At 42.6% G+C, this 12,082-nt stretch overlaps 1 protein-coding gene across 3 annotated transcripts in view; it reads right to left on the minus strand.

Annotated features, from left to right (window-relative positions):
- mitd1 (MIT, microtubule interacting and transport, domain containing 1) overlaps window positions 1–11,861 on the minus strand; it is a 35,636-nt gene extending 23,775 nt beyond the window's left edge. For 2 of the 3 annotated variants that reach the window (XM_048533442.2, XM_048533440.2), the window contains exon 1: window positions 11,565–11,842. The gene's annotated coding sequence lies outside the window, so the exon portion shown is untranslated. Of the gene's footprint in view, window positions 1–11,564 lie in introns of all 3 variants that reach the window. The other variant, XM_048533441.2, reaches the window with a different exon arrangement.
- Window positions 11,862–12,082: the final 221 nt, after the last annotated feature.

Consider the following 12,082-nt stretch of genomic DNA (forward strand, 5'->3'; position numbering starts at 1 on the left):
AATTAGAACGAAACGGAGTTTTGGAAGGTTGAACTTAAATGCTGAATATAGGATTAAAGGCAGGATTCTCGGCAGTGTGGAGGAATAGCGGGATCTTGGTGTTCAAGTGCATAGCTCCCTCAAAGTTGCCACCCAGGTGGATAAGGTTGTTAAGAAAGCATATGGTGTTTTGGCTTTCATTAACAGGGGGGATCGAGTTTAAGAGCCGCGAAGTTTTGTTGCACATCTACAAAACCCTGGTGAAACCACACTTGGAATATTGTGTCCAGTTCTGGTTGCCCAATTATAGGAAAGACGTGGAGGCTTTGGAGAGAGTGCAAAGGAGGTTTACCAGGATGCTGCCTGGACTGGAGGGCTTGTCTTACGAGGAGAGGTTGACTGAGCTTGGACTTTTCTCTCTGGAGAGAGGGAGGAAGAGAGGTGACCTGATCGAGGTGTACAAGGTAATGAGAGGCATGGATACAGTCGATAGCCAGAGACTTTTCCTGAGGGCAGGATTGACTGCCACGTGGGGTCATAGTTTTAAGGTGTTAGGAGGAAGGTATAGAGGAGACGTCAGAGGGAGGTTCTTCACCCAGAGAGTTGTGAGCGCATGGAATAGTTTACCAGTGGTAGTTGTGGAAGCAGAGTCATTAGTGACATTTAAGCAACTGCTGGACATGCACATGGACAGCAGTGAACTGAGGGGCATGTAAATTAGGTTATTTTATTTTTGGATTAGGATTAGGATTATTCCACGGCACAACATCGTGGGCCGAAGGGCCTGTACTGTGTTGTACTTTTCTATGTTCTATGAAAGACAAACTGCTCGATGATCAAGATAGGTCTAGAAACACAAAATGAAGCTGGGAGCAAAAGTAAAACTGTTTAGAGAGGCGTTCCAAAAATCATAGCTGAAGTAGCTGAAAGCTCTACCACTAATGCTGGGACGAGACGTACACAAAAGAATTTGAAAATGCAAATAAAAAATTTAGATTCAATGCACAAGGACCAGGAAGTGAGAATGAGGATGGTGGGTGGCAGGGAATGGGCATTAATATAGAACAGGTCAGAAACACCCAAGTTTCAGTAAGTTTGATTTTGTAGTGGGTAGAAAATGAAAAGCTGTCAACAAAGATATTGTAGAAACCCAGTTCACGGATCATGGAAGTGTGGTGGAAACCCTCCCCCTACCACATCCCAAAACCAGACCAGCTTGTCCCCGCCTCCCGAACCGGTCCTTCCTCCCACCTATGCCCTCCTCCCCCCTCAAGCCCCACCCCCATTTCCTACCTACTAGCCTCATCCCACCCCCTTGACTTGTCCGTCCTCCCTGGACTGAGCTATCCCCTCCCTAACTCCCCACCTACACTCACCTTTATTGGTTCCATCCCTGCCTCTTTGACCTGTTTGTCTCCTCTCCACATATCTTCTCCTCTATCCATTTTCTAAGCACCTCCCCCTCTCTCCCTATTTATTTCAAAATCCTATTCCCCTCCCCCCATTTCTGAAGGAGGGTCTAGGCCTGAAACATCAGCTTTCCTGCTCCTCTGATGCTCTTGGCCTGCTGTGTTCATCCAGCTCTACACCTTGTTATGTCTATGGTGGGACTGAGGTGGGCAAGTTGAAATCTGCAATTGAACAACAGGTTACTGCCAGGACAATAATACAACAAGGATTTGTTCTAATCATATGCTGGTGCCCACCATCTCCTGTTTTTCCAATATTTGATGAAGGTGTTATTTCCAGTTCTGGTCCTGAACTGGAAAGTTTAATCAATGCCAGTTTTGACTTCCACCTTTCCCTTAGCTTTCATGAAATGCATCTCCAATTTTCTTTTTCTTTCCTTCCTCATCTTCCTGTCTCGATTTCTGTCTCCTATTAATAATGTTCCTTACAAGTGAAACAAATTTACAGGATCTCTTTAACTTTAGTATGCTATACTCAATGTTTACAATACAGTCCGATCTACAATGGGTAAAGCAAATGCAGAATGGGTGAACTTTGTGGCACAACGGAGTAAATCTATTTGATTTGCAAATGTAGCCCTGCTTCTGGTTGCCTATCATTTTAATTTTCTATGTAGTTCCCAGTCTGACTTGTCTGTTCTTCTTGTCCTGGGGTGTTCCAATGAAATTCAACACAAACTCAAGGGGCAGCACCCCACCTTTCATTTAGCCTCTTTATAATCTTCTGGATTCAACTGTGCTCACAACAATTTCATTCCAGAGCCTCCCAGTATTTACCCAAGACTTTTTAGAAAGTGGTACATTTCAATCATCTCCCACTCTTCTAAACTAAGGTCCAATTTACTCATATCCTCCTTATAAGCCAATCATGTCATCAGGCACCAATCTAGTGAATCTTTTATATTATCACCTCTGGAGGCAGGTTTATCATTCCTTAAATATGGCGACCATCACTTGAAGTGTGGTCTCAAAGTTCTTCTACAATCGTACCAAAACTTCCTTATTCTATACTTCTCTGCCTTGCAACAGACAGCAAATGTGTCATTTGCCTTCTTCACTGTTTGCTGCACGTGAATGCCTTTTATCACTATTTCTTCTACAAGAATATACAGTTTCTCTGAATATCAATATTTTGAAGTTTTGTATCTTCAAAAATAAAATTTGCTTTTCTGTTCTTATATAAGTGAATTGATCTTAACATCATATTATACTCCATCTAGCATCCTGTTGACTGCTCACTTAATCTGTTTCTATCTCTTTGTAGCCTCTTACTGTCCTCTTCATAGCTCACATTATTTTGCATTGTTAGCAAACCTAGATACATTAGTCGCAGTCTCTCAATGTCATTAATACAGATTTGACATATCAGCACTGAACACAGCAGTAATCCAATGGTTACAGCCAGTCTACTTTTAAATGACAGGTTTAATCCTACATCTACATTAATGTTTTATCACCAGCTTCATGAGCCTTTATCTTGCATTAAAACGTCTGATGTGACACTTTATCATATGCTCTTGGAAAAGCTTCACAGGCTTCCTTTTATCTACATTACTGCTTGTGTTTAAAAAAATGACTAGTCAAACAGTGATTCATTGAACGTTAACTAGTTTATTGCTTGCATGCAAGGAGAGTCCGCAAACAGGGTTACGAGTAAACGTGCAAGATGAGTCTAATACAGATAGTTACAGTTGCATTTCTATACAAAATCATGTTTCCTCATTATCGAGTTACATCTTGATCATAAGCCTTAGCAACACAATAAACCAATCTTTTGACATTCACTAGTATGTTATCCGTTTTGAGCTTAGCCGTCATCAGTCAAGTATGATTCTTGCAATTAAAGACGTTCTACTTTCTGCTGCAAAAGTCTTGCTTTTACATAAGCTAGGAGTGATTTTTAGGTGTCAGCTATGGGACTATTGATGTGCATTTTTAAAAATATCTTACTATGTCTCAATTTTCCTGTTTTTGACTGACTGGAACTCTGAGGTTTCTAGTGTCTACAGCATTCTGCTGTTTTGCCGCAATTGTAACCTATGCTTTACTGACTGGGATGTTTCGGCCCATTTTACATTATTCTTTCACTTTCTCCCTTTTGTCCTTTGAGGACTACCCTAGAATTCAATCTGAACTAGTCTTTGGAAATTCCATGTCTTTATTCTCTGGTGTCATTACCTGTTGTATTATTGCCCTGGCAGTAACCTGTTGTTCACAGCTAGTGCAAAGAGTTGTGATGCTCCCCTAAGCTCCCTCCTCATCAGTCCTTTCCCTAATAGGGAAACCAGTACAGTTATAAGTCCCAACACAATGTTCTCGTTATCTTAGAGACTGCAATTGCCCAGTAACCTTCAGGTGTTACTTGTCCCCTTCGGTTCTTCTGTAAGTAACGCTGGGGTAGGCTTTATGTGTAATGTGTGAATGCACATGGGTTTTCCTTCTACTTTCACTGCTGTATGGGTTGCTAATAGTATGTGACGCGGTCTGTCCCACCTAGGTTGCAAACAATTCTTTTGACGGAACATTTCTACGAACATGTAGTGTCTGGGTTGATAGATGTGGCACCTTTCTTCACTAAGCTTCTTTTAGGCCTCTACTACCTGTGAATGGAAGGCTTTAAGCGATTCAGTCAAGGCCAAGCAATAGTTAACTAAGGTTTCATTCATGCCGTGGATGTCCATCTGCTTGACAGAAAAGGGAGGATGTATTGGTAATCTCATTGATCTTCCCATTATAATTTCAAGATGCCACAGTCCAGTTACCCTATCAGGACTTGACCTCATTAACATGAGGGCAATCGGCAGTGCCTCAGGCTTTAGTCCAGTTTTGGCACACAAATTTTGCTATTTTACTTTTTAATACTCCATGTGACTTTCTACTGCCCCTGTTGACAGAGGGTGATATGGTCATGACAAACGGTGTTTACTTTGCAATCCCTCAAGTAGTTCCTTAATTACTTGTCTGGTAAAATGTGGACCATTGTCACTTGAGATTTGCTCAGGTACTCCAAATTGGGATGCAAGGTCCTGCAACATTATCTTAGCAACAGTTGTGGCATCATTTTTCCGAATAGGATAAACTTCTACCCACCTAGAAAATACATCTAAAATAACTAACACATAGCTAAAGCTCATGCATTTGGGCATTTGGACAAAATCCATTTGCAAGCGTACAATGGATTCCCATGGCCGGGGCTGCGATGCAAACTTGACAATACATGGTTTTCCTGCATTAAATTTTTGCTAGATCACGCGCTTATCTTTTCAGCTATTGTTGCAAAACCTGGTGCGTACCAGGACTGCTGTATAATTCTATTCATTCCGACTTTGCCTATACATGTAAAGTAATGACAAATGTGGGCAAGCCAGGGCAGCAAGGCAGAGGATGCAATCAAGTGGCCGTCATTGGAGATCCATTAGCTATCAAGCTGTTGACAGTAGCCTGCAATTTGCCGAGATGATTGGAACTCGATTCCAACTGCAACGTTATAATTTCCGCAGGAGAAGGAGCAGAAGTGTTGGGGCAGTGAAGGCAATACATAGGCATATCACAATCCTAGACCGTCGCACAGCCGCTGCCTTAGCTGCAAGCTTGGTTCAAGAGTTACCTGAGGATACATCATCATTAGAATTAACGCAGGCAGAACATTTTAGAATTGCCAAGGTAGAGGGAAGTTGTATAGTCTTCAGGAGGTGTTGACTGAGCAGCGCGTGCTTGGCAGAGGCTCCTGAAGAGGTGAGCAATCCCCGTGCTTCCCAGAGTTTCCTAAAGTCATGGACAACCCCAAAAGCATAATGGGAGTCTGTAAAAACAGAGGCAGTTCTCCCTTCAAGGATACACCCATGGATAAGGGCAAAAGTTCTGCAACCTGGACTGAACATATAGAGGGATGTTGGGCTGATTAAACAACTTTGTGAGGAGTACAGATGGCATATCCAGATTGAAGGCCCCTGGTGGAAGAAGCCAAGCATGAGCCGTACACATAATATATAACATCTGTGTTGAGAAGTGGATAATGTTGTGAATCAGGTCTTGGGAGGGTGGTAACTGGGCAACAAATTTACAATTGTGGGGTTCCCCATCATCCTCTGTGGGCAAGAGAGTTGCAGGATTGAGGGTCAAACAGAGAATGACAGTACAGCAGCCTCGTAGTGCGTAATACAGGCGGCAGTTAGGTGTTGGGTAGCAGTTCTAGTGAGTAAGGAAGTAACTGCATAAGGCACATGTAGGATAACTTCATGGCCCAAAGTAATGGACTGAGACAATGTGACCGCATGGTCAGCCACTGCTATTGACCTAAGGCAGGCAGGAATGCCTCTCGCAACTGGGTCCAGTAGGACACAGTAGTAGGCAACAGGCTGGAATTTGTTGCCATGCAATTGGGTCTGTACAGCTTGTGAAAAACTGTTTGACTCAGAAGCAAACAAATAGAAGGGTTAGTGTGGTCCGGCAGACCCAATGCAGGGGCAGTAGCAAGGGCAGATTTGAGACATACAAAAGGCTTAACCTACTGCTGACGTTAACTGATCCGGGGCTGATGAAATAATCAAATCATGCAAGAGGTGAAGAAGTTTGGCATATACAGAAATCCAATGCTGACAGTAACCTGCCATTCCCAAAAAAATGGACCAGGTCCTTCTGAGAAGTTGGTCTGGGGATTTTAACAAAAGCTTCAATTCGCCGATGTGACAACAACCACTTATTTCCATCCAAAACGTGACCCAGATAAGTGACAGAGTTGGAGTTCTCCTTATTTACTCTATGATCCTTATCAGCCAGGAACATGAGGAGAATAAAGCTGTCAGTTTCTGAAGATGGGTAGTTAGGGGAGGCAAGAGGAGGTCACCCACATACTGAATAAAAGGTAGAGTTGCTGGTAAAGCAAATGTCACTAAGGTCCTGTTTCAGGGCTTGTGAAAAAGATAATGGGACTTCAGTGCAGCGCTGGGGAAGCCAGGTCCAGGAGTATTTTTTACCCTGATAAGTGAAAGTGAAGCGTTATTGCAAGTCCTCGTGGATAGGGATGGAAAATAATGTTCCTCAAAATATACTCCTCAACAGTAACAGATTATACAGTGTCTGGGCAGTGGGGGAAAGGTCATGGAGAGTGCAACACCTTCCTTTGCAATATACCCGCAAAGCAGGACTCACCAATCTTGCCAGCTGCTCTTGCCTGGAACTCCCAATCTCCAGCGGTTTCATAAAACACTGTACAAATCGTGGGGTGACAACTAGGAAGTTGGATGGTAAGTGGGACCATATCGCAGGAAACTCTAAGAGTTGCGACAATATCTGAAAGGAGCTATTGAGTATATATCACCACCAGACAATGGGACATGAAACACTGATGACTTGTTGGAGTATTTGAACTTTGCCATATTGTTCTGTCAGGACCGATAACTCAATGGATGTTCAAATGAGTGAACAGCCAATCTTACAAAGTAGGTCTCTGCCCATGAGATTGCAAGGAACATCAGCTGTGAGTAAAAACTGGTGGTCCCCAGTCGAGCCCTGAACATTGCATACAACATATGCTGAAACAGATATAGAAACCGGCCGACCAGCTAATCCCACAACTGATTTTGTTAGTCTTCGGTACGATAGAGAAAGCAAAAGCTTTTAAAGTGGAAAATATCACTCCAGTGTCTACCAAAAAGTCCGTAGATTTTCCATTAATGTTAACTCAGATGAGGGGTTCCTGGGGAAGGCATGAAGGGTGGGGGAGTGACTGGGAAGTCAAAAGTAATGATGTATCCTGTGACTGGAAGAGGCACCTTCTGGCTGTTGTTGATGTGGTATGGATGTGGAGAAGGGATTGGAAACAGAGAAAGATGCAGTATTCTCCTGGAACTTATGGCTACTTTTACACATCAGAGCCTACTGTCCCGTGCAGCCACAAATGAGGCAAGGGCCAATTGTCTCTCTTGGACTTTGACTTCAACCACAACCCTGACCCTGATCCTTATTGGCCCATGGAGGCCTTTGGGGTGGTTGGATCCTCACTGCTGGTGACGGACATTCAGGCTTCTCCTTATTTTTCTGCTGTTGCATTTGTAATTGGCACTGGCAATGTTGCAAGATACTCAAGATCACATTCAGATCTTCAGCTTCCCATCCGACACAAACAGTACAAAATGTCTGTTTCACACGAGGTTGCAACTCATTTACATTAGTACTGACAAAGGGCAGGCATCTCCATCCCCTTCAATTCCAGAATATGAAGTGGGTTGATTACTTGGTACAGGACTTGCTGTTGTTTGGAGATGGCAATATGCTGGAGGGGGGTAGGATGAGTACCTGAATCTGCGACAGGGGCAGATGGATCATGGGTGTATCTGTCTTGTTATCTTAGATCGTACCAGATATGACAATCATCCCAGTAATCCCTGAACTTCGTCACCATTGTCATTTCTCAGTCTAGAATTACTAGAAATCGTCATTTTATCACAGTTCTTATTTGACTTCAGTCCATCATTATTTACATTCTTCTCTTCCTACTTTCTGCAATTTGCTTATGTTTCCAAATTGACTTTTCCCTCCTTTTATTAGATTCAGTCTGCCAACTTTGAAAAGGTGATCACCCAATTTCTCTCTTCTTTTTTGTTTTTCTATTTGACTCAAAATTACACCTAATTGTCTCAAACAGTCGCATTTCAAAGTGCCGTCAGGGGAAAACGGCTTTTCTGTTTTCTGCATCCAATTCAGCCATTTGTCGATAAATTTGACTGAGTCGCGTCCCATAACGAATATACATATATGCCAATGGTGTCTGCTTTTGTGGCTATGTCTCATTGGAAACACCGTTTCCCATTGTGATCACTTTGTAAAGTGAGATTAATTTTACAGCCCAATAGATTTCCGGAAATCTTAAATTCTAACAGTCCCTGCATCTTGCATCAACTCACTGAAGGGGCTCCAACCTTCTTACAGAGGCAAACTGGGAGGACTTTTCCTCTCTCTCGTTTATGGAGGTAACTTCTAACATAACTTCACCAAGGAAGGACTCGTTTCCTCTTACAGAAGTAGAGCCTCTAAGCTATGAGCCCTCTTTCCCTTATTTCTTTAGGGACTTCACTTTATTTACTCAAGTTCCTTCTTAATCCTCAGGTCATAACTTTAAAACTCCTTGTCAATACAATGCTGTTCGTGGCTTACATAGAACATAACAGCACAATACAGGCCCTTCGGCCATCGATGTTGTGCCGACCTGTCATACCGATCTCAAGCCCATCTAACCTACACTATTCCATATACGTCCATATGCTTATCCAATGACGACTTAAATGTACTTGGACACAGGACACAACTTCGGATCTCACTGGTAAAACAAACCACAAAAGGGATAAAATTCCCAACCTTTTAATCTGCTGCGGCTGGTTCGGTTACTGGCGGGGCGTGGTATCTAGGCCCATGCCACAAGTCAGAGGGTTTGCCATCTCAATAGGACTTCCAAGAAATACTGTGCATCCTCAAAAATGGATTATATCAATGTGATAACTAGTTATCAATAGTTATTCTGTTTCCCTAACTTCTAATCTCTCATAAATTATGTTGTTTCACTTAACCCCACCTTAACAGTTAGTCAGGCTGTAACCACTCAACATACATTCCAACTATTTTCTTTTATATATCCTTTCTAGCTATTCTGTTTTTGTCCAGTCTTTCACTCTCTAATCTCTTGAATGCGAAATATGAATGCTTGTTTTGCTATTGCCTTTCACACTATCAGCACATCCCAAAATGTCTCTCAGCTAATTAAATTTGAATTTAAACTGTAGGCGACAGTTGCCCATAGGGACACAGTTAAACTTTTAACACTCAGTTAAAGGGTACGTGGGCAGAGGACGAGTGGGTGACTGTACGGCAGACAAGCAGGCTATGACAGGTAGTCAGAAGTCCTGAAACCATCTTCCTTTCCAACTCATATTCAATTCTGAGTACCTGTGGGATGACTTCCCCGGGAAGAGCCGCCAGACCCAAGTGCACGGCTCCTTGGGTGGCTCAGCATTTCAGTCGGGCAGGAATAAGCTTGAGAAGGAACAAAGATATGGTTTTCTACAGTTAGGAGAACAGAGAGAACACAGGTGAATCCATGACAGTATATCACTTTGCTGGTGTCAATGTCAAGGATGTCACTGAGGAGCAGTACATAACTTGATGAGGATGGTGAACAGCTGATCATTGTGGTCTATTTCAGGATCAACATCATGGGTGAAACAAGGGAGGAAGCCCTTTAGGTAGATTTTAAGGAGAGTCATGAGCAGGACCTCAAAGATGGTAATCTCCAGTCTAATAAAAAAAACCAATTCTCTACTGAGAACAGAAAAAGGATAGAATAGATGAATGTGTAGTCTGAGAGATGGTGTAAGAAGGGCTTTAGATTCTGGTAACTGAAATTGGTGGGAGGGGTGGGTGACTGCCAATGGAAATTACAGGAACACTATCCACTGGAGTCATACCTAGCACAAAGGAAGATGCTTGTGATTTTGGAGGCCTATTATCTTGGCATTCATCAGCTCAATTACCTGGATACCTCATCATTGATTTTTCCTCCAATACAAGGTCAGAGTTTGGGATTTTGGCTGATGAATGCACAAAGTGTACCATGGTTTGCAACTCCTTAGATACAAATGTAGCCTGTGTTCATATACAGCAGATTGGACAACATCCAAGCTTTGGCTGACAAGTAATATTCACACCAATCATGTACCATTGAGTTCAAATTAAATAGGGATGGCCAATAAATGCTTGCATAAACACCATATCTCACAAAAGAATTAAAAAGAAAAAACTGGTTCTCAAATTTAGTCTTAAGGCACTGGGGAAGCATAAAATACAGGAGCTGAATTAGGCCATTTGATCATGGCTGATGTGTTTCTCAACACTGTTTCCCTGCCTTCCTCCCGTAATCCTTGATCCCCTTACTAATCAAGAACCTATCTATCTCTGTCTTAAAGGCACTTAATGATTTGGCCTTCACAACCCTGTTTGGCAATGAGTTCTATAGATTCACTGCCCTCAGCCTGAAGAGATTCCTCCTCATATCAGTTCTAAAGGGTCATCCCTTCACTCTGAGACTGTATCCTTGGGTCCTAGTATAATGATGCTGTCACTTTAAAAAGGCTATTTTGTCCTATTTCTTTCGAAGGGAGGTTGAAAGGCAGAGGTACCTAAGTGGCTACAGAAAACTGCCTAAGTCACCAGAGGAGGCCTTTAGGTTTCCTTACAAACAATTGTAACAATAGAAGGGGAGTGGCCAGTTCTCACAGATCAATCTTTCCAGTTTTTTTTTAAAAGGCTGTAGCAATCAGAAGCTGTTTGGGTCCCAGAAGAGTTGGAGCTCCAGTAAAATTATTCCTAGCTGCTATATCCTCTGAAATCTCTCTACGCTATTTCCTCCTGGATCGGACAATTGCCTGTAAGAATCTGTGCTAAATTTATCTTTTTAACCAAGGGGTGCATTTATAGGATGTTACAATATTGCAGCAGTTAACTAATAATAGGTACTGTATCTATGGTTAATTTTTCCAATAGTTAAGTTATTCTAATTGTCTACAGAGATAGAATTCTGAAGAAGGGCTCAACCCCAAAATGTCAACTTTCCTGCTCCTCATTCTAAATCTCTTTCTTTTATTTGTATTTTAACTATTGTGTTTAAATAAATTACATCTTGCTCAACGTCGAAGGGTTTGATTAGTTGCACCACACCTAGAATATTCACTTCACATCTACTCTTAAGATAAGGAAAACTTAGGGTCTAGGCTACCTCCTTCAAATATTTTGAGGGGGCTGGTCTGGTCCATTACACTTGTCCCTCCCAGTGGAAACATCTTTACGTCCACCCTCTCCAGGCTGCTCACCTCTCACATCAAAGGCGATTTTTGAACAGGAGTTGTCCGTGGGCAAACTGTGAGCAATTGTCATAATCATTTTGCTCCCTCCAATTAATCAAAATACTCTGTGTGGAATTTCCAGTTTCTATAAAAATTTATAATTTCTCTAATTATTGCTTATAGTTTTTAATGCTTTATCTCTGGCTAGTTATTTTTTAAGTTTTATCTCTCGTTAAGTTGTTGACTTGTCTGAAGCCCGTGTGCTGACTGATTCAGTACTTACAACAGACCCGGAACCCTATGCCTCTCCTGGTTCTTGGTACCAGGCCAGGGACCGATATTTTTCTCAATTCCGTCCGCCTGAACCAGCTGCTTCGACCAGTCAAAACACTTGCACAATCCACTCGTGTCTTTTATATTGTTGTAAGATCATAATCGACCTACCACTTAAATACTGCGACACCTGTAAAAGGTTGTTATTAAAAGAATACGAACAAATAGAGACACCACGGAACACTAAACCGGAAGAGAAGCATTTACAAAGTGCAAGTGGAAAGACTATTGACGTTTGGAAGGACGTGGGACGCGACAGCGGGTGCGTGTAAAAAGGGGCGGAACCTGAGCGGGGAGATGTCGACGGAAACAGGGCGGGGCTTGGGCGAAGGGGGCAGGACAAAGAAACTGGGCGGGGATTGAGAAAGGGGTGGGAACTGAGAAAAGGCCGTAACCGGAACTCGTATGCGGAGCGGCATGTAGGCGATGGGGAAAGGGACCCGGATTGGGGGAAACTGACGTTAAGGG

This window comes from Stegostoma tigrinum, chromosome 6, assembly GCF_030684315.1.
Source record: "Stegostoma tigrinum isolate sSteTig4 chromosome 6, sSteTig4.hap1, whole genome shotgun sequence".
Classification (NCBI taxonomy): Eukaryota; Metazoa; Chordata; class Chondrichthyes; order Orectolobiformes; family Stegostomatidae; genus Stegostoma; species Stegostoma tigrinum.